The sequence below is a fragment of the Ursus americanus genome, chromosome 20, assembly GCF_024610735.1.
Source record: "Ursus americanus isolate L20-20 chromosome 20, mUrsAme1.1.p, whole genome shotgun sequence".
Lineage (NCBI taxonomy): Eukaryota > Metazoa > Chordata > Mammalia > Carnivora > Ursidae > Ursus > Ursus americanus.
Window position 1 is genome coordinate 57295238 of NC_142146.1, and position 19565 is coordinate 57314802.

At 36.9% G+C, this 19565-nt stretch overlaps 1 non-coding gene across 1 annotated transcript; it reads left to right on the top strand.

Annotated features, from left to right (window-relative positions):
* The first annotated feature begins 745 nt into the window (after positions 1-745).
* LOC123802799 (U6 spliceosomal RNA) lies at positions 746-848 on the top strand. The gene has a single exon (XR_006782658.1). It is a non-coding gene; the product is annotated as a U6 spliceosomal RNA (small nuclear RNA).
* The last annotated feature ends 18717 nt before the right edge of the window (positions 849-19565 follow it).

Genomic DNA, 19565 nt, shown 5'->3' on the forward strand with positions numbered 1-19565 from the left:
GTTATGATCATAATCATTGGACTGTAATATTGAAACACAGTAAACTGATCCAGATAAAATTAAAACTATCTGTAATTATCATTATTGAAAATTTCCAGATATTTATATACAAGAATTCTTATATGGAGGGATGCCTGAGTAGCTCAGGTCATGATCCCAGAGTCCTGGGGTCAAGTCCCACATTGGGCTCCTTCCTCAGTGAGGAGCTTGACTATCCCTCTGCCTGCCACTCCCCCTGCTTGTGCTGACAAATAAAATCTTTAAAAAAAAGAAAAAAGAATTCTTGTATAGAAACATATGCTAATATTCCAAAACTCACACTTAATTTGTTTCAGGACAGAAGTGATAAGGAACGCTGAGTCCCATAAGACAGAGTGTCCTCAGCCCTGGCATTTATATCAGAATTAAACCTAAGATAAAGCAAAATATTGACATAAATAGTAAACATTATGACCATCACATTTTCTTGTTCTAAGTAAACCTATCTATGGCTCCTTGGGATTTTAAAATAACATATCTCCATATCTATTTTTTTCTTTGTATCAAGAGTTTATAATTTTATTATTTTTTGAAGAATATATAGCTCATTGTTAAAATGATCATTCACTAGGGATGGATAGGGTAAAATTATTTACATAATTTATATTTCTTTTTAGGAGGGGAAAATATACCAGACCACTCCATCTAACTTTTCTGACTCTTAAATTGTAGCTTATAGTCTGGTTTTTCAAGTGTCTAAACACGTGTGCTTGCTTCTGGCAGCACATAAACTAAAATCGGAACAACACAGAGAGATCGGCATAGTCCCTGCGCAAGGATGACACGCAAGTGTTTAATAAAATATTTTAAAAGGTTAGTCACGAATTTAATATTTTCTTATTTAGTACAACTTCCATATTACATTATACTCCATCCCTTGCTCCTTTTGTTGGTGATATTTAGTGCTCGTTCTTCACTTGGTTACAATCCTATCCCTTCAGTACCAAAGGAACAGTGCTGTACAAAGTACACAGTGGCCAACATTTCATCATTAAAATATTTATACATCCATGAATAATATTGCAATATTTTGCTGGACAGTTATTTCCAATTTGCTGAACAACACTCACAACCTTTAAAACTGCTGAAGTTTATTTTAAATTTCTTACTGATGTGGTTTTGGAACATAGGTGAGGTTCAGTGGGGTGGAGTCCGGAGATGACCGGAGATGACGACCAAGAAAGAATTCTTGAGACGTCTTTGGTGCAAAATGGTGGCTTATTTAAAGCACGGGGACAGGACCCCTGGGCAGAAAGAGCTGCAGCACCAGGTTGTGAGGGGTGGCTGATTATACTATGGGGTTGGGGGAGGTAAGGAAAAAGGGAGGCTGAGAAAATACTTTCATATGTTAAAGAAGACTCACTGGATACCAGAGGGCTTGCCATTGTCAAGTTAAGGTTGTTTTTCCCTCTAGCAAGGCATTAGCATTAAGATGGTTGGGGGCTTCCTGGAAGACTGTCACACAGGTCCCCCCCCAAGAGTGGGGGGTGGGGGGGAGGTCGCAGGGTGTCAGCTTATGCTGTCTTCAGCCAGCCTTCTGCTCCCTCATCATTTCCCCCCTGAACAATTTTGACCCTTTAATCTTTAAGGTTGTTGAAGGTGGAAGGTCTCATCTTCTGTAACGTCTTCCTGCTGACTAGGGTGTAGAGGTGTCCCTACCTATGGGTCAATATTGGTCAGTTGGGGAACATAGAGGGAGTTATGAAAGGGGAGGCAGCTGAATCACGCAGGTAACATAGATGAACCTCCTTGAGTAGAAGGGATTATCTGTTAGCTGGAAGTTATGGCGGTGAAGGAGTCTTGGCACTAGGTAGAGAGACACCAGAAATGATAAAAGAAGGTTAATATTGTAACAAGAAAGAGAAGTCTGAGTAAAAGACCTTCCATAGTTGACCTTTGATAATTTTCCTCCAGTCCAGGAGTTTAAAGCAATCACTAAAGGAAAGCGGTCATTTAAAGCGCCAATTTGAGTATGTCAGTTAGAAACCCAGAGATATTTTGTGTTAATCGAGACTGTATACACAGCATTGCTTTTATGCTAGCACAAGTTTCATCTTGTGTAATTTAAAACATCTAATGCCATTCTGTTTCTGATATGTAAAGCTGCTTTACATATCATATTACCCTAGCATTTAATAGAGAAATGCTATTTCGAGTGTCATTTAGGGCTTTGACCATGTACTTAAGAGTTTCCATGTGCCAAACAACATTCTCCAGTCTCAAAGAAGTAATGAAGATAGATGCTAGGTGGTCATACCAATGTAAAACAAAACATGTCCACCATGGTTTTAAAATTTGGAAGGTTGGCTGGGTTGGTAATGGTTTTAATAATGCATGCATGCATCCAGGCAAAACACAGAGTACAGCGTCTTATCCAGCAAGCTATAGACACAGGTTAGAGTCGCATAGCTATTGGTTCTTAGCCAGGGGCAGTCATATAATACTGGGCCTCCTTGAATTGCAGTCAGGATTTCAAGGGCTACTCGGTTTTGGAGGGCCATTCTTCAAATGTGCAGTAATTTCAGGCCCATATTTGATTGGGGAGTTATGGCCTGATAATAATCCCCTTTTCTTCCAAATTGCACCATGAGGAGGTAGGACCAGAAAAATATATTTGAAGTCAGTATAAATATTTTTAAAGCTTTTGCCAATTGCAAAGCACAGGTGGGCACTATTAATTCTGCTTTGGGGGCAGACAATGTTTGCTGACAGGGCTTTGCCCTCAACAGTTTGAGTTAGACTTGACTATAGCATACCTGGTTTTTCTTACCCTTCTTTTCCATGAAACTATTAACATCGGTGAACTAATTGTCTTCTGTGTTTTCAATAGGGACATCTTAAATCTGGTTGACTAGAATAAACAAGATCAAAAACCTCTGAACAGTTATGCTCTATGGAAGTACAATGGTCAGGTCCAGGCTTAAGGGTAGCTGGGTTTAGAGTCTTGACAGCTTTCAAGTATTATTTCAGGCATATCTATAAGCATAGCCTGGTATTTAATAAGTCAGCCTCCTATCATCTATTGGTGGCCTTTGGTCTCTAAAACATTCGGGACCTGAAGTGAAGTCATTACTGTCCCATAGTGAGCTACGAGGCTCCTTTTTACCAGGAGGGCTGTTGTATGCTCGGCTAAAGCCTCTCCTTGCAATTGTACATCCATAGAGGTGGCTTCTAGGATATAACTGTGTGGGATGAAACCATTAAGAACCCCTCTTTGTTTGAGGCTAGTTGAGGTCTAGCCTTAATATCTTAATTAACAAGGAATCACTGGTAAATGGGGGAAGACTTGTGAAGAGATAAGGGCATATCCCCATTTCATCATCCAGTCCAATCACAAGTAAAGTGGGGTCCTCCATTATCTCCACAAACCCATAGTTAACCCTATGGAGTGCGGTATGCTCTGGATTTTAAGGAGTGATTTCATCATCCCAGCCACAGAGAATTGGTCAAGGTGATAGCCGAGTTACACAACTGCTAGGGAATCAATCTTATTTCCCAGTTGTTCAAATAATTAATTATATGCCCATGGGGTCCTGTTATTAGCCCCACAGAATAAAAAGCATGAAGATTATCTATGCATGAGCTATTGTGTAGAAATAGAAAAAAAGCTATTTCTCTTAAGCTTACTCAAGTTGTCTAGCTTAAGCAACATTTAAGGACAATCAGATCTAGAATTTAACATCCACAAAGGTGGGTTACTTAAACATAATTTTTCTCTCTAAAATAACCCTCATTTCCAGAGAGAGCCAAATCAGGACTAATGTATTTGAAAAACAAGTCCAGTTTTAACAAACTTGGCCTGATTATTTACATAAGCTCAGCAAAAATAGTGATTGATCGTATAGATCTTTAAGAATCCGCTTTGCTGGAACTTTTATAAGGAATCTCCATGCTGAACTTTTAGTAGCCTCTCCAGGCCAGAAGCCAAGCCAAGTGCTTGTCGTCGGACATGCCTGAAATACCTGTAGATTTATGTGAATTCCTCTTCATGAGGTTCCCAAAGTAGCCTGAGGTTCCTGCACCTGCCAGGAAGTGACATTCTTTACTGACCTGGTGAGGCTGCTGGGAACTCTGTAAGCAAGGTATCAGGCCAACATTTCCAAGGGGCTTTATGGCTCCAGGTTTCATAATATCAACCTTAATTCCTTAAAGCTGTTTGGTCATATCTGAGTCTATGCATGTCTCTCAAATATGACATTGCAGTCAAAGCCTTGGTAAGATAACCAATGTTTCCAGTGGTGTCCTGTTACAGGAGACAGATTCTTATTGAACTTATGCAAGTAATTATGATTGCCATGGAAGTGGGAATACTTACTGAGACTTTTTTAATTCCAGAGGGTTCAGGTAGAGAAAAGTTAAATGTTTTAATTCACTTTATTATTATTTCTGTACATCACTGATGTCTTAAGAGAAAGTTTCCTCAGTCTGGAAGAGGAAACATTAGAGAACCAGCAAAGTTTTAAACAAGAGTCACAGCACTATAATCTTTTAGTTTATTTAGTCCCATGTTACTAATTCTTGTTTAGTTTGAATGCAGCCCTTAGTTAGCTCTAGAAATTCTTACCCATTTCAGTTTTAGGATTCTACAAAGATATTGAATACCTGCATCTGTCCTAAAAGTCTTTTATATGAATCTCTTTGAAGATGAAACTCATTTTAGAAGAGAATAAGAACAATTATAAATAACAAAAACACAGAATGGACATGGGTAGAGATCTGATGCGATGAGAGTTTACAACATAGCCGGCAAGGACACCAGGTTATTTCTGTGACACATAACACTTCAACGGCCAGAATAGAGTGATGATGACCGTACAGTAAAACATTAAAGCTTTAGGAGTTGCATATCATCTCTAGAGCAACTAAGCATTTACCAAAATGTAACCTTAGCTTAGCATTTGTTTAAAAGTGCTTCCGGGGTAACTTAACATACCAAACAGAAACCTACCAAATAGAACACACCAAATAGGAAGGCCTAATAAGTTAAAGAGACTTCATTTACAATTTAAATCTTGGAAAGTTTCTTAAAACCTTAGAAGTTTTGAAGCACATGCCTGCAGAGGATTACAGCTTACAAAACTCTATTTTTATTTAAACAAGGTGACAGAAAGATTTGAAAGGCAAATGTGTAGGCTTCTATAGCTGTTAGCTAAACTTAGCTCCTTTAATGTTGAGAAGTTTTAACTAAGTGATCTGATAATGACAAAACATCGAAACTTTGTTTCCTACGCAGACAAAAGAGAAAAAAAAAAACATTGGTAATGTTTTCTTATCCCTAGCAGATAAAGAATTCAAGAAACCTTTGTCTTTTAAACAGAGGGAATCCATTCACTTCAATCTTAGTTCATTCTGACCACACCTAAAATTCCTTTCCAAGGATTTCCCTTCCCAAACCTCCTACAACTTTCTTTTGTGTTCTTAGAAACCGTAGTCTCCAGTGAAAAGTAGTAACCAACTGAACTGTTAGAAAAGTAGTAACCAACTGAACTGTTACACCAGAATTCTTTAGATGGCCAATTTATGAATCAATTAAGCATGAAACATGCTTACCAACAGATTTAAATATCCTTAGTTTCTTTGCAATAAGAAGTCAAAAGCACAAACTTACATCCAGTACCCAATGCTTTAGCACTTTATCCCATTTGGAAAAAGACCTAGATGTCCAATTAATTTAATTCCATTTATTATCCAAGCAAATCTTTAAAGTTTCAGGTTACCAAAGACTGTGAAAGCTATTCTAACAATTACCCATGAAAACGTTGATGAGACAATTAACCAAATTTAGTCATCTTTTTACTAACAACTCGCAACAGAGATAACACGAGTTTGTTTCACTTTCAGTAAACCTCAATAGAATAAAAGTTTCACCTTTAGTGTTGGTAACTTTAAAGACATGTCTATCTTAATTAAACCAGCAAACTTAACTTAGTTTAAATACTGAATTATGTTCCACCTGGATCCTCCCCATTGTCAATTTTTACCTGAAACACTGGTGGGGAAATCTGGAGTGCGTGGTATTAAGTCCAGGGGGTGCTCTTCTTGCTCCTTGAAGGTGAGGGGAGGAGGAGTCATGGTGCCTCAGGCACCAAGGATGGTACAGAAGCCAGTTATGCATGCCGCACCCAAGGTGGTGCAGAAAGGGGGGGAGGGGCAAAGTGCTGCCAGAAGGCAGTCAAAGGGTTCCCAGTTTTAGAGCTCATCATCTCCAACAGGAGCAGACGCCATGTTTTCCCACCAACGAGGGGATAGGCAGTTCGTGTCGGACCAGGGAAGACAGGGAATTTCCCCGAAACAAAGGGAGTTTCAGCAGCTGCTTGGGAATATTCCCTAAAGTCCCCACCCTGAGGTAGACTAACCAGATGGCTCCAGTTAAAGCTATTAACCCAGAAAATGAATGAGGGAGACACCCCCACATCTGTTAGGAGGAACAGAGAGAGAGAGAGAGAGAGAGAGTCTGAGTCCCCTTTGCTAGGGCTGGCCTATGTTTCCTCCAGCAACTAGGTTTACTGGGAGGCCTACTTAGGTAATTATCACCCAATATGTCAGAAGAGAGTTTACTAGCTGACCCATTTGGGCAAACACATTCTGCAAAAGGACCTTAGGTCGGGGTCCTGGTGTAGAGCGATGAAGGCCTAGGTACAAGCAATGAAGATACCCTAGGTCCATTTGCCCTGTTTCTTACAGAAGAGCTCTAACTGATAGATCCCGCTGAGGCCATGTGGTGTTACAGATCAGTACTTTCCTAAACTTTGCAATCCAAATTGTTTCCAATGGGTTAAAAACCACCACAAGGGAGAATCCTTGGGAACCAAAGGAGAAGCCTACTGAAACCATGCTTCCAGAAAAGTAAAGAATGTGCATTACCAAATCTCAGCCCCCCCCCCCGACTCCTGGGTGGCGTGTATGTCTGAGGTTCCTGTATGTCAAAGTGACTGGAGCCATCCCTGAAACAAGACATCGCTATTGATCACAATCCTGCCTTCCCACGAAGGCATTCCTGCTGTAAAAGGCCCGTAGGAGGGAAGCCGGCGTCCCTTTCCAACCCCATCACATCCTAGGCTGCCAATGGGTTCCTGGTGAATGTACTGAAATACCCGTGCCATGCCATCGTATGTCCTGAAGGTTGCATACTGCCCTGCCATTTTAACCCATTAAAATACTAGAAAAGTTTTCCAAGGGGAAATTACCTAATTTTATAGCTTAAGTAGTTAGTAGAGCCACTGACGGAAAACAGTAAAGACAGAAATCCATCGTGGTCTAAGCCACATTCCAACACATGTAGTCCTTACAGCCAACGTTTCCCTAGGAAACGGTCCCCGGCTGGGTTTAATTCCATTGGGTGCTGGTTTCGGCTGGCACCGCCGCAGCCAGAAGCGGCTACATCAGGGATGTGGAGGGGATCCCATTAGATCAATCAGGAGGAAACCTCACACGGAGTCTTAAGATTGGCAGCCGTGCTAGTCACTTAGGTGGCTGTCCCGTGCCCAAGACAGACGACTTTGTATAAGGACAGCAGTAAAAAGAGGGTATCGAGTTTCTGGGTCTTATTACCATTCCGGCGAGGATACTAACCTCCAGCAAAAAGACAGATATTCTCCTCCCCATAGAGTAGCCACGGGCTAGAGGACTGCAGCCTGACCTATCGACATGCAAGTGTTCCAATAAGACCGTACTCCTTGAAGAGTCCCTGAAAGGAGAGGAAAGGAAGAGGAGCGAAAGGACTCACCAATTTTGCACCGAAGCTCAGAGTCCAGATGTAAAGACTCAAAGCCCCATGTTCGGGCACCAAATGATGTGGTTTTGGAATGTAGGTGAGGTTCGGTGGGGTGGAGTCTGGAGCTGACAACCAAGAGAATTCTTGAGACATCTTTGGTGCAAAATGGTGGTTTATTTAAAGCACGGGGACAGGACCCTTGGGCAGAAAGAGCTGCTGCACCGGGTTGTGAGAAGTGGCTGATTATATACCATGGAGTTGGGGGAGGTAAGGAAAAAGGGAGGCTGAGAAAATACTTTCATATGTTAAAGAAGACTCACTGGATACCAGAAGGCTTGCCATTGTCAAGTTAAGGTTGTTTTTCCCTCTAGCAAGGCATTAGCATTAAGATGGTTGGGGGCTTCCTGGAAGACTGTCACACAGGTCCCCCCCTGTGGGGGGCGGGGGGAGGTCGCAGGGTGTCAGCTTATGCTTTGTCTTCAGCCAGCCTTCTGCTCCCTCATCATTACAATATTCATCCAGTGATATTTTAAAGGTAACTGAGTATACTTGGAAAATGATACAAATTTGTATCAGTCACTTGACTTACTCATATAAAAGTGGCCTTGCTACTCTGCCCCATTTACATAGGATTTGTAAAATATAAAGAAAAGGCAAGTTTGTATTGAACATTTATAAGTGTTCAAATAGTACCCTGACTTGTTAGCCAAAGAAAGTTATTTGTAAAATACGCTGAATCTTGAGACTTAAAAAAAAAAAAAACTAGAAAAATTATATCAGAATAATGTGCTATTTAATCTAAAATATTTTAAGGATACATTTTACTAACTTAAATTAAGTGTTGAGAATTCTATTTCATTTTAAAATATAAATGGATCAAGTAGAGTTTATCTCTTTCTTTTCACTTTTTATTAAATTGTAATTAACATACAATGTCATGTTACTCTCAGGTGTACAGTATTTTGATTCGACAACTCTACACATTCTTCAGGGCTCACAGTGATACGTGTCGTCAGCATCTGTCACAATAATACTATTACGAGATTATTGACTATATTCTCTATGCCATATTTCTCATAAAGGAGTTTAAGAGGTACAAACTTCCAGGTAAAAACTTACAAAGTAAGTCACTGTATCTTTTAAAAAGCAAATGTGATATGTAATTTAACTTTAAAAAAGCATTATAAATACATTAAATTTTGATTTTTTTCAGTATTATTTCAGCTCTTTAAAGTCCAGTTTTAAGTATAATGATCCCCATTCTATTACTCACTCTTCTAGACCTCCTTCCATCCTCTCCTGCATCTGCGGTGGGAAATATGACACTGAGCTAGAAGATAGGAAGAAGGGAAAAAATGCCTTCTCCCTTTACTAGCACACTCAAGTTCTGTTCTACAGGCAAGAATCTCTTGTAAGATTTTAATTGGCTAAAAAAATGACAAAGAATCATTAGAGTTTCATTGCCTCAACTTATACTATTACTAAATTTTGCTCTGTATTTTATCCATAAATCTTAAATGTATTTGATTCCTAAATTGGCAGTCCTTTTCTGAGAGATGTTGACAGGAGTGATCTGGAAACGGTTTCCCTGAATCTCTGTGTTTGTGAAGATAACAGAGAGTGCTTGCTTCTTGGAGATTCTCAGTGCATAGTGCCATAGCACTACATTAAGTTGAAGCATCTGAGAAATCTCTGTGAAGTTACTTCTTCAATCTTTGTATCAGTATTTACTTTATACATTAGAACATAGAGTACTATTTGATTATAACATGTCAGTATGTGTGTGAATGTGGGATGTGTTGGTGTGTCTGTGTGCTTGTTTTGTCTGGATTTTTGTTCTATTATTTCCCAACATACCAGTTAGGGGAACACCGGAATGACGTTCAGTCTACTGTTTATGTCATAGCAATGCATAACTATACATAGGGACACATGATTAAATAATAATTCACGGACATTTAAGAGTTTACATTGTTTGGTTTGCTGTATGTTTATGCAGTTCATTATTATGCTCTCTCTTGATGGTGACTATAGGGTATCTAATCCCCCAAAAAAGTTGGGTTTGGACTTCTTACTTGCTATGAGAAAAACTGCCTTTCAAAAATGAGACAAGTGCTCCATATTATACTTAGTTACCAAGGGAAAGCAATAGTCTTTGAACCATCATTCTTGTAGCATCAATCATGCTATTCGTTTGCAATTTATTTAAAACTAAAATTTTTATTATTTTACACATTTTTAATAAAAACCTGTACAGGGCATTGAATATTTCTCTTCTTTCTCTAACTAAGGATGTAGAACATAGTTTTATAATTCCTTAGTGATGCAGGGCTAATTTTCAGACACTGATATAAAAGAATAGTATCCTCAGGGATCATTGAAATATAAGTACCATTAGATCCAATAAATTAATATTGATAAGAAGTAGCTCCTGGCTGGCAGGCTGCCATAAATTTTTGCTTTTTTATTCTTTCAATTTCTTTTTAATTAAATTCAATTAAGAATAATGAAGAAAAACATCTTTACGTGAGTGAAGGATTAAGTCGCACTGGTTTTATCCCAGCCACAGAAGCAGACAGCACGGTAGGGATGTGACAGAACCAGAACAGAGCTTGTTAGTATCTGTCTAACGTACGATTGAAAATGCCTGGATGAAGATTTGAAGCACTGTCCTACACACAGATAATATAATAAATATAATTGTAGGATATATATTTAATACTTAACAAGATATCTTTACATACTTAATACCCAATATTGTGTGGGTGCTGCCTCATGACCACCACTGCCAGCCAGAGCACGGAAGTAGGAGTCTAGGGATCTCCGTACATGTCTTTTGGTTCCACCATTATTAAGAGGACTGAGGTTCTCTGAGTATAGGGCCAAGAGCAACTGTGACTGTTGAGGGATTTGAACTATTTGTAAAATAACAAATTTTGGCAAGTACATGGACAAACGAGAACGCTTAGTGAATGTTAGTGATGCAGCTGTTACGGAAAAGAGTATTAGGTTCCATAAAACTAAAACAGGACTGCTATATGATCCAGCAATTCCACGGCTGTGTATCTATATAAAAGAATTGAAAACAGTATCTCAAAGAGATGCTTGCACTCTCATTTTCACTGAAGCGTTTCTCACAATAGCCAAGAATTGGAAACAACCTCAATGTCCATGAATGGTTGATATAAAGGGAAATGTGGTATATACATATAATGGAATATTACTCAGCATTTAAAGAGAAGGAAATCCTATCATATGTGACAACCTTAAGCACTACATGTTAAGCAAAATCAGACACAAGGACCTATGCTGCATGATTCCACTTATAGGAGGGATCTAAAGTAAAGTAGTCAAACGCACAGAAGCAGAACGTACAATGGCATGCCGGCAGCTGTGGGGAGTCAGAAATGAGGAGCTGCTGTCCGATGAACACAGACTTTCAATCATGCAAAATGAGTAAGTTCTAAATATCTGCCGTATAACAAAGTGCATATAGTCAGCAATACCATACTGTCCACTTAAATTTTTATTACAAAGGTACATTTCCTATTATATGTTTTTCGTTTGTTTGTTTTTTACCATAATGATGACATTAAAGGACAAATGCAAAGGAAAAAATGGAGTGTGGGAGGGGTTGCTAGATATTGTTTATTTAGGTAATTACAGTTCCCTGAATAATATTTAAAGGCATTACAACCACTTTTTCCAGACCATTGTAGGGAAAGGACAAATAGGATACAATGCAATTTGAATTTATAATTCTTAAAATATAAGACTTCTAGAAGGACACAATAATGATATTAGGTTGTTTTATGTTAAGGAATTATCTAATTTTTAATAAAACATCCACGTTAAAGTCAGATTTGTTTGTATAGGGCTTTACATATTCTAAAGAAGAAAGGAGTTTTGCATTTTGTTCACTGTTCTATTCTAAATAGAAAGCCTGTACATGCAACACAAAGCAATCCTACAGCTGATAATTAAGCTATAAAATAACTCGACAAATAAAAAAAATCACCTTATATATGCTACTGACTCTATAATGTGTAGGAAGAAGGATAAGGTCTTTGTTTTTCCAGTCAGAACTGAGGACATCTGGTTATACGTGACTAGAAAGTTAATCTTCCCTGAGGCTCAGTGTGAAAGGCAAGCTTTTGATCATCATTGTCACTAATAAGACTACCTGGAAAGAACCACTTCCACACACGGGACAGACCAGTCACGTATGTATTCCCTGAAACTGGTATCTGACTACAATTGCTTCAACCATAGTTGAATCCCTAAACTGTCCTGGATATTTAGGTTTAAGATCCAGTAAATAAAGATTTTTCTAAATTTTTTTTTAAACCATAAATCAGCATAGTAGATGAACCCTGTCCACGTACACACAAAGTGTTGAAGGTAAGATCCTGACCACTTTCTAGGTCCATTCTGAGGTCCAGATGGATTATTGCCATTGTTTCTGCATAATAAATTCTCCAAATTTCTGGCTCAAATACATTTCTGTGTCTTGAAGAGAACGGCCCGAACTCATTCCTTCAGTTTCCTAATATGTAAAGAAACAAAAATATTGTCTTACTACTTTGCAGGGTCATCAAATGAAATAAGATCATTAGTCCTTAGTATAGTTAGAAGATGCTCGATAAGTATTAGCTAATACTTTTTACTTAGCATCTCCTCTTGGAAGCTAATCAGGTAAAATCAGAATTTAGCTCAAAGCATTTAAACCCAGAAGGGATCCTAGAGTTATGAATCTGAAGCTGGATAATCTCTGATTCATGCGGCGTTACTAGAAACTAATCAAATTAAGTTTCTTTAAATAATATTCCATAATTCAAATCTTATCCTCATTTAAGGAAAACTTCTGTCAAGTAAGTATACCCTACTTATGAAAGAATTTCCATATTTAACTGCTTTTTTTTTTTACCAATAATTTTTATCAAGGGATCATATTTCACTAGAAATCAATTCAGGTTTTAATGAACACAGATATGAAGTATGTCTTAACTGTGCAATACAGCTGATCACCTTTTACTAAATGAGCCAAAAATTTGCACTTATAATTCTCATGAAATCTGTTCTTTGGAAAGGAAATTATGACTTAAATAGTTTCTATTATTTCAAAATTACATTTCCAGAATTGTAAGGATATAAACGTATATAAAAATTAATCAAGCTGAATATAGCACTTGTGTATTTTACAGGATATGGTATATATTTAAAAGTCAAAATAAAATAAAGCATTTATTTAAAAGGAGCATATTTCTTACTATTGTTTCAACCTACTCTTTTGCATATGTAATGTTGTTATGCTTGAAGTATATAATAATATTATTGTGCCTTAACATTTTACCAGCTATTCTTAGATAGAAAATTGATCATTTTAGCATCAAGATGTTGATTGTTTCATAAAAAATAAATGCAATTGCTAGCAACTCTTGTTTACAAATTAACTTCCAACCTATAGAAACCACTTTAGCAGGACAGTCTTTTTTTTTTTTTTTTTAATGAATTTGCCTACCTAGGCAGTAAGAAAAAGTCCAGGGTATTAACCATTATTGAGAAAAGCTAAGGGAGCCAAAGTACGCATAAATTTCTTATACAGTCCCATGATTTATATGATTAATGTTTTGACAATTATTATCATTAGGAGGCATTTCCAACAACTAAAAAGAAAAAGTGATCTTATATCTTTTATTATAATATAGACTTATAACCTTGACTTGGAATAATAATTGATAGTAATTACAGTATCATCAATTTGATCGGTAAATCAGGTCAAGAGTGATTGGAGGGAAGAGCTTTACCAGAAGTGGTTTGGAATAAATTGATACATTTAAAGAAAGGTTTTATAAACTTGTCTTAACCTAAGACATACTAGCATTTGGTTCTAAAAATTTAGAATCCTAGACCAAACTTCTGACCTACTCAATGACTTTTCCATCAGAACAGTTTTGGTATCGATAACTTTGATACCAAATTGTTCTTAATTCTTACCATAAAATATTAACATAGCTTTTTAAAAGTTTTCATTTAAATTTCAGTCGCTTAATGTACAGTGTAATATTAGTTTCAAGTGTACAGTATAGTGATTCAGCACTTCCATACAACACCCGGTGCTCATCACAAGTGTAAAATACGAACACAGTTTTTAAAGAAAAAATGTAAAATGTGAGGATATTCACTAAAATGCTAACAATGATGATCTTTTGAATAGTTTAATTATGGGTGATTTTATTTTCTTTAACTTTATACTTTGCAATATATCTTCATGTATAAATGAATATATTTTGCGATATAAACATAAATTAAAATGAACAACTAGGAGGATGGTACTCTGGTCTAATATCAGAAAAATTGCTCAGGATTATTAATACTAAAATCCAATAATTTGTTCACAACAAACATTCTTTCATGATCAATATATAATACTAAATAATTCTATCCAAGGGCCCTGTTTATTCAATTTTTATGTAGATAATCCAGATGGACCAATTGTCATTCTTTCCATTTATTCTCCAAATATCGTTAGCATGTTGACTGCATACATAGCACTGTATATAAGCTATTTTGTTGTTGTTTTGCCTTTAGTCATTTATAAAATGCTCCATGCCGCAATAACCTTTCCCCTTATTTTCAACAACAGTGTCATGATACACAAGTGTGACTATCCATAGTAGACTAAAATAAAAAGAAGACATCACAGTAAAATACCAATATTTACATCTTATTTATTTATGCTTTTCTTACTCAGAGGAGATCAAACTTAATATTTATAATTAAAATCATAGATTCCAGGGTCAGAATGCCTAAGTCAGAATACAGTTCTGCCACTAGCTGGTAAGGTGAACTTGGACAGTTTACTACGTCTTTCTGTATGTCTCAAATTTATCATCCCCCCAAAATGGTATAATATTAATTCTTGCTTCATAGAGTTGTTATGAGGACTGAAAGAGAGTGTACATCACTAAATGCAAAACACTTAATAGAGTATGTGATATATATTAAGCTGTTTCTATTATTTTCACTCCCCGCAAGACTGAGTATTGCCCAAAATGATAGCAATAGTCATCATAAATTAGATGGAAAACAATATTGAGAATTGTAATTTTCAGTCACAGAATTCCATTCTAACTATTTGAGTATATCGACATATAAATCTAAATATACATATTAAAAATAATTCTACGCCACTTCACTGTGCATATGCATAGAATCGCAAAGCTCATTGGCCTAAATTTTCAACTTTATGCTGAATAATTAATAGCTCATTAGGATACCCTTCAAGCTGCAGAACTGAAGATGAGTTCCACTTGGGAAACCATTATTTCAATAATGAGATTAATTATGTGTGTGAAAACCTGCTTATAGTCACTGACAGTTTTATTCCAGGAGAAGAAAAAAAATTGGCTCATACCACGTCACTGGTTAATGCTATGTAAGGACAGAGAACATAAACCTAGAGAACATACTGCCTTTAAATATGGCATTCCATACCACTGCTTGGAAAACAGGAATAAGCATTTTGAGCTCCATACAAATGTTTACACCTCCCCAAAGAAACTGGTATGAACATTTTCCTTTCATTGGCTACCCACGAGCGACTCAATTCAATACGTCCATAACAGAGCTCCTTGTTTTATCCCAACTGTTTCTCCTCCTTGTGCAGACAACCATTTACCTAAAGTAGAAATCTGAAAGTAATTTTTGAGGCATTGCTTTCAAGCTTCATCCCACCCAAATCCATTCAATCATTCACAAAGTCCAAAGGTTTTAATATTCCATGTATTTCTTCTTTTTTCTTTTTTAAAATATTTTTTATTTCAATTCAACTTAGGTAGCATATACTATATAATTAGTTTCAGGAATAGAATTTAGTGATTCATCAGTTGCAGGTAATACCCAGTGCTCATTACATCAAGTGCCCTCCTTAATGCCTATCACCCAATTACCCTATCCCCCACCCATCTCCCCTCCAACAATCCTGTTTGTTTCCTAGAGTTAAGAGTCTCATGGTTTGCCTCCCTCTCTGTTTTCATCTTATTTTTATTTTCCTTCCCTTCCCCTACATTCATCTGTTTTGTTTCTTCTTCTTCTTTTTTTTTTTTTAAAGATTTTATTTATTCATTTGACAGAGAGAGAGACAGCCAGCGAGAGAGGGAACACAAGCAGGGGGGTGGGAGAGGAAGAAGCAGGCTCCCAGCGGAGGAGCCTGATGTGGGGCTAGATTCCAGAACGCCGGGATCACGCCCTGAGCCGAAGGCAGATGCCCAACGACTGAGCCACCCAGGCACCCCTCATCTGTTTTGTTTCTTAAATTCTACATATGAGTGGAATCATATGGTATTTCTCTTTCTCTGTCTGACTTATTTCACTTAGCATAATACCCTCTAGTTCCGTGCACATTGTTGCAAATGGCAACATTTCATTCTTTCAGATGGCTGAGTAATATTCCATTGTGTGTGTGTGTGTGTACCACAACTTCTTTATCCATTCATCCATAGATGGACATCTGGGCTCTTTTCATATTTGGAATTCCAAATATTCCACAATATGGAATTGCTGCTATAAACACTGGGGCGCATGCGTTTCTTAAATCCATTCCTCCTATAACCCTTACCTTGCCCATATCTCTCCTGGTTTAGATACTGTGTTTCTTTTCAACAACCCTCTGATTGACTGCATGGGCTCCAGCCTTGTCTCTTTCAAATCAGTCATCTGTGCATTTGCCAGAGAGAGTTACTGAAAATGCAAATCTCTCATTTAAAACCCTTCGATGTTTTCCTTTGGCTGGAGTACACTGGCCGACTTCCTTAATGCAGCAAATTAACTTTGCACGGCTTCATCTTCTATCTTCACGGATAGAAAACTCGGTTATATCCAGTGTTGCCTTCAGTGAACCTGATTTTTCCACACCTTCACTTTCTGTCTACATTCAGATCTCTCCACTCCTCCTCCAACTCAATTACGTAGCAATTTTATCTAGTTTAATTACATCCTGGGTAAAAACACTATAGTTGCACTCATTAAACTGCATTGCTATCTCTTCGCTCACATAGGTGGTTAGCTCTTATAAAAGGAATTTTATATTGTATAAGACTGAGAACATTCAAGTTAAACAAGCCTATGTCATATTTTGATCAGTAATATACTACTTTGGTAATAACGGGCATGTATTTAAGCTCCCTGTACATCAATTTTTGTATTAGTAAAATGAGTAATTGTGAGGTATAAGTGAGTGTAAGATTGCCTGTTATTTATTTTAAAATATCTCAGTATGTGCAAAATATTTAACTGATCAGAAATACACACTCTCTCCGAGAGGGGTGAATCAGTATTTGAAAGATTCCATTCAGACACCCGCATCTACATGAAGCCACTCCAGGGCGTCAATTATCTTTATTTCTGTTAAATATCAAAGAGTTCATTAATTAGCATTATAAACATTTAATGATTTTTTTCGTTGTTAAATGAGATAGATATTCAAGGTCTGTACATTGGCTACAAGTATTTGTTTTCAGGCCCTCCACCCTGTACATATTAGATAAAAGAATCTAGGGCAACCAAAAGCTTATACCCTTTAGAAGTGTACCTGAAACTTAGGATCCTGATTGTACCTGTAACCAAAGCTGACAAGAGAGCTTGTCCACATCTCTGCTAGAATACTGTTGTATGTGTCAGGAAAAGTATTCTGTGCAACGTGCAAGTGGGAGCCCACCGAGGACAGAAAGCTAGTTCTTTGTGGAGCTTAGAGACTGGGATGAAGATTGTTACTGGGCCTGCTTGCTAAGATATTTATGTGGGCAAACTCTTACATGACTTGTATTCAATTGAAATATACCTCCTAGTAGGAAGGTCATGGGTAAATTGATATAAAAGCCTTGCCTGTTGCTAACAAGTAGAGACTACTGATACCTATGTAAAGCCATAGAAATGTGAGCAAAGCCTCTTCTTAGATAATTATATGACAATAAGATAACATTGTGCAAAGTGATAACCATAGAGCTTAGCATATGATAGATACAATTTTTAAATACATAACTATGTTTACTTCATCTTTATATCTCTGCAGCCCACAGTTTTCCAATGTTGGCAGTATTGACATTTGGTGTCAGATGATTATGGGGGGGGGGTGCAGGGCTACTCGTGCATCGTAAGATGTTTAACAGCATCCTTGGCCTCCTCTACTCATTTGATGCCAGGACAGCTTCCCATACGTGACAACCAAAAAGGCCATCAAAAGCTCTAAGTGTCGCTGAATGGGACAAAATTACCCTTGGATGGTAACCACTGCTGTTACCTAATGCAGTGCCAGGTACATACCACAAGCTCAAAGACAATCTTGAATTGGACATTTTATTAGAAGTCTCAGGGGCTGCATAGCCCACGTGCAGCAAAATTACTTCTTTTAATCCTCGAGTGTCCTCATGAATTTTATTCTTTTCCTGCAACTTTTACCATTATTTCAAAATTTTGTCATTGATTATTGAGATATTATCCTAAATTTAGAATTTATAAGCTCCAGAGGGAGAAGGGTATATTTTTCATGACTTGAATCCATGGATGGGAAGGACAAAGTGAAGTAGAGACAAAGCCTGAATCTTCCTCATCTCCCACCCTCTGTACGAAAAGGGATTATTTCTGAACTGAATTTCTAACTCAAAATGATTAGAATTACTAAAAAAAGTTAATTAAACCTGATGAGAAATATATTTTATTATGTATAAATAGTACCAATAATTGATGTGATCTTTTTTTTAAATCTGAAATAAAATGTAAAACAATACTTACAATTTTAAGACCATTGAATTTCATTTTCTGGTGAAAAAACTCACACTCATTCACCCACCAACTTAGAAATCCCAGATCGGTAAAGTCAAGGTACACAATAGATCCTGACCACACCTAAAAGACAAGAGATTAATATGTAACTAATGCCATGTATCTGTAGCCAAAAGAAAAAATTACATTTATAATATCTTTTCCAGGCTTAGCATTGGAAAATGGTTACCATATTTATCAAATATTTGCCAATGGGAAATGCTTAGAGTGGCTTAATGCATGGTAAAATTTTTGATTTCTAATTAGAGTTTAAAATCTCATAAAATTAATATCAATTAACATCAACATAAAACACACACCACACTATATTTCACATATTAAGAATATAATCTTTAATTCTCAGAATTTAATATAATGGCAAATTCATACTATAAAGATGGACAGTTTTGAATACAACTTTCATTTGTGGATTTAAAAAATATAACTCTTGAATAATGAAATAAATTGCATGCATGAACTAACTCCCAAATTATGCAGTTCTGGTATTACCAATCATTTTCCTTTCCTCCATCACTAGCTCTCCAGTTATGAAATAATAAAGCAGTTTTAAAGAAAGAAATATAAACTTTGTAATATTTGGCTATCTGGTCTATCTATTGTTTCTTTTCATATACAAAGTTTCAGAAGCATCTATGTATTTGGAAAACTTTTATTGACCATTATGTGCCAAGGATTGCACTAAAGCACGGTAAACAGTGGAGCCAGAGTATTGGAAATCATTTTTGGTCACAGATCAGAAAATGGAATTCCAGTCCTTAAACTTGTTAACATAATATTACTTTTCATTATACTGTTTTTGGAAAATAGTTATTAAGTACTTTCCATGTGTTAAACCTGTCCTTTCAGCTCAATGCATTATGCATGTTGAGTCATTTACATCCTCAGAACAATGTTGCAAGAAATGTATGACCTCTATTTTAAAATGAGAAGCTTGAGCTTCCCTGAACTTCTTTTTTCAACTTATAAAATG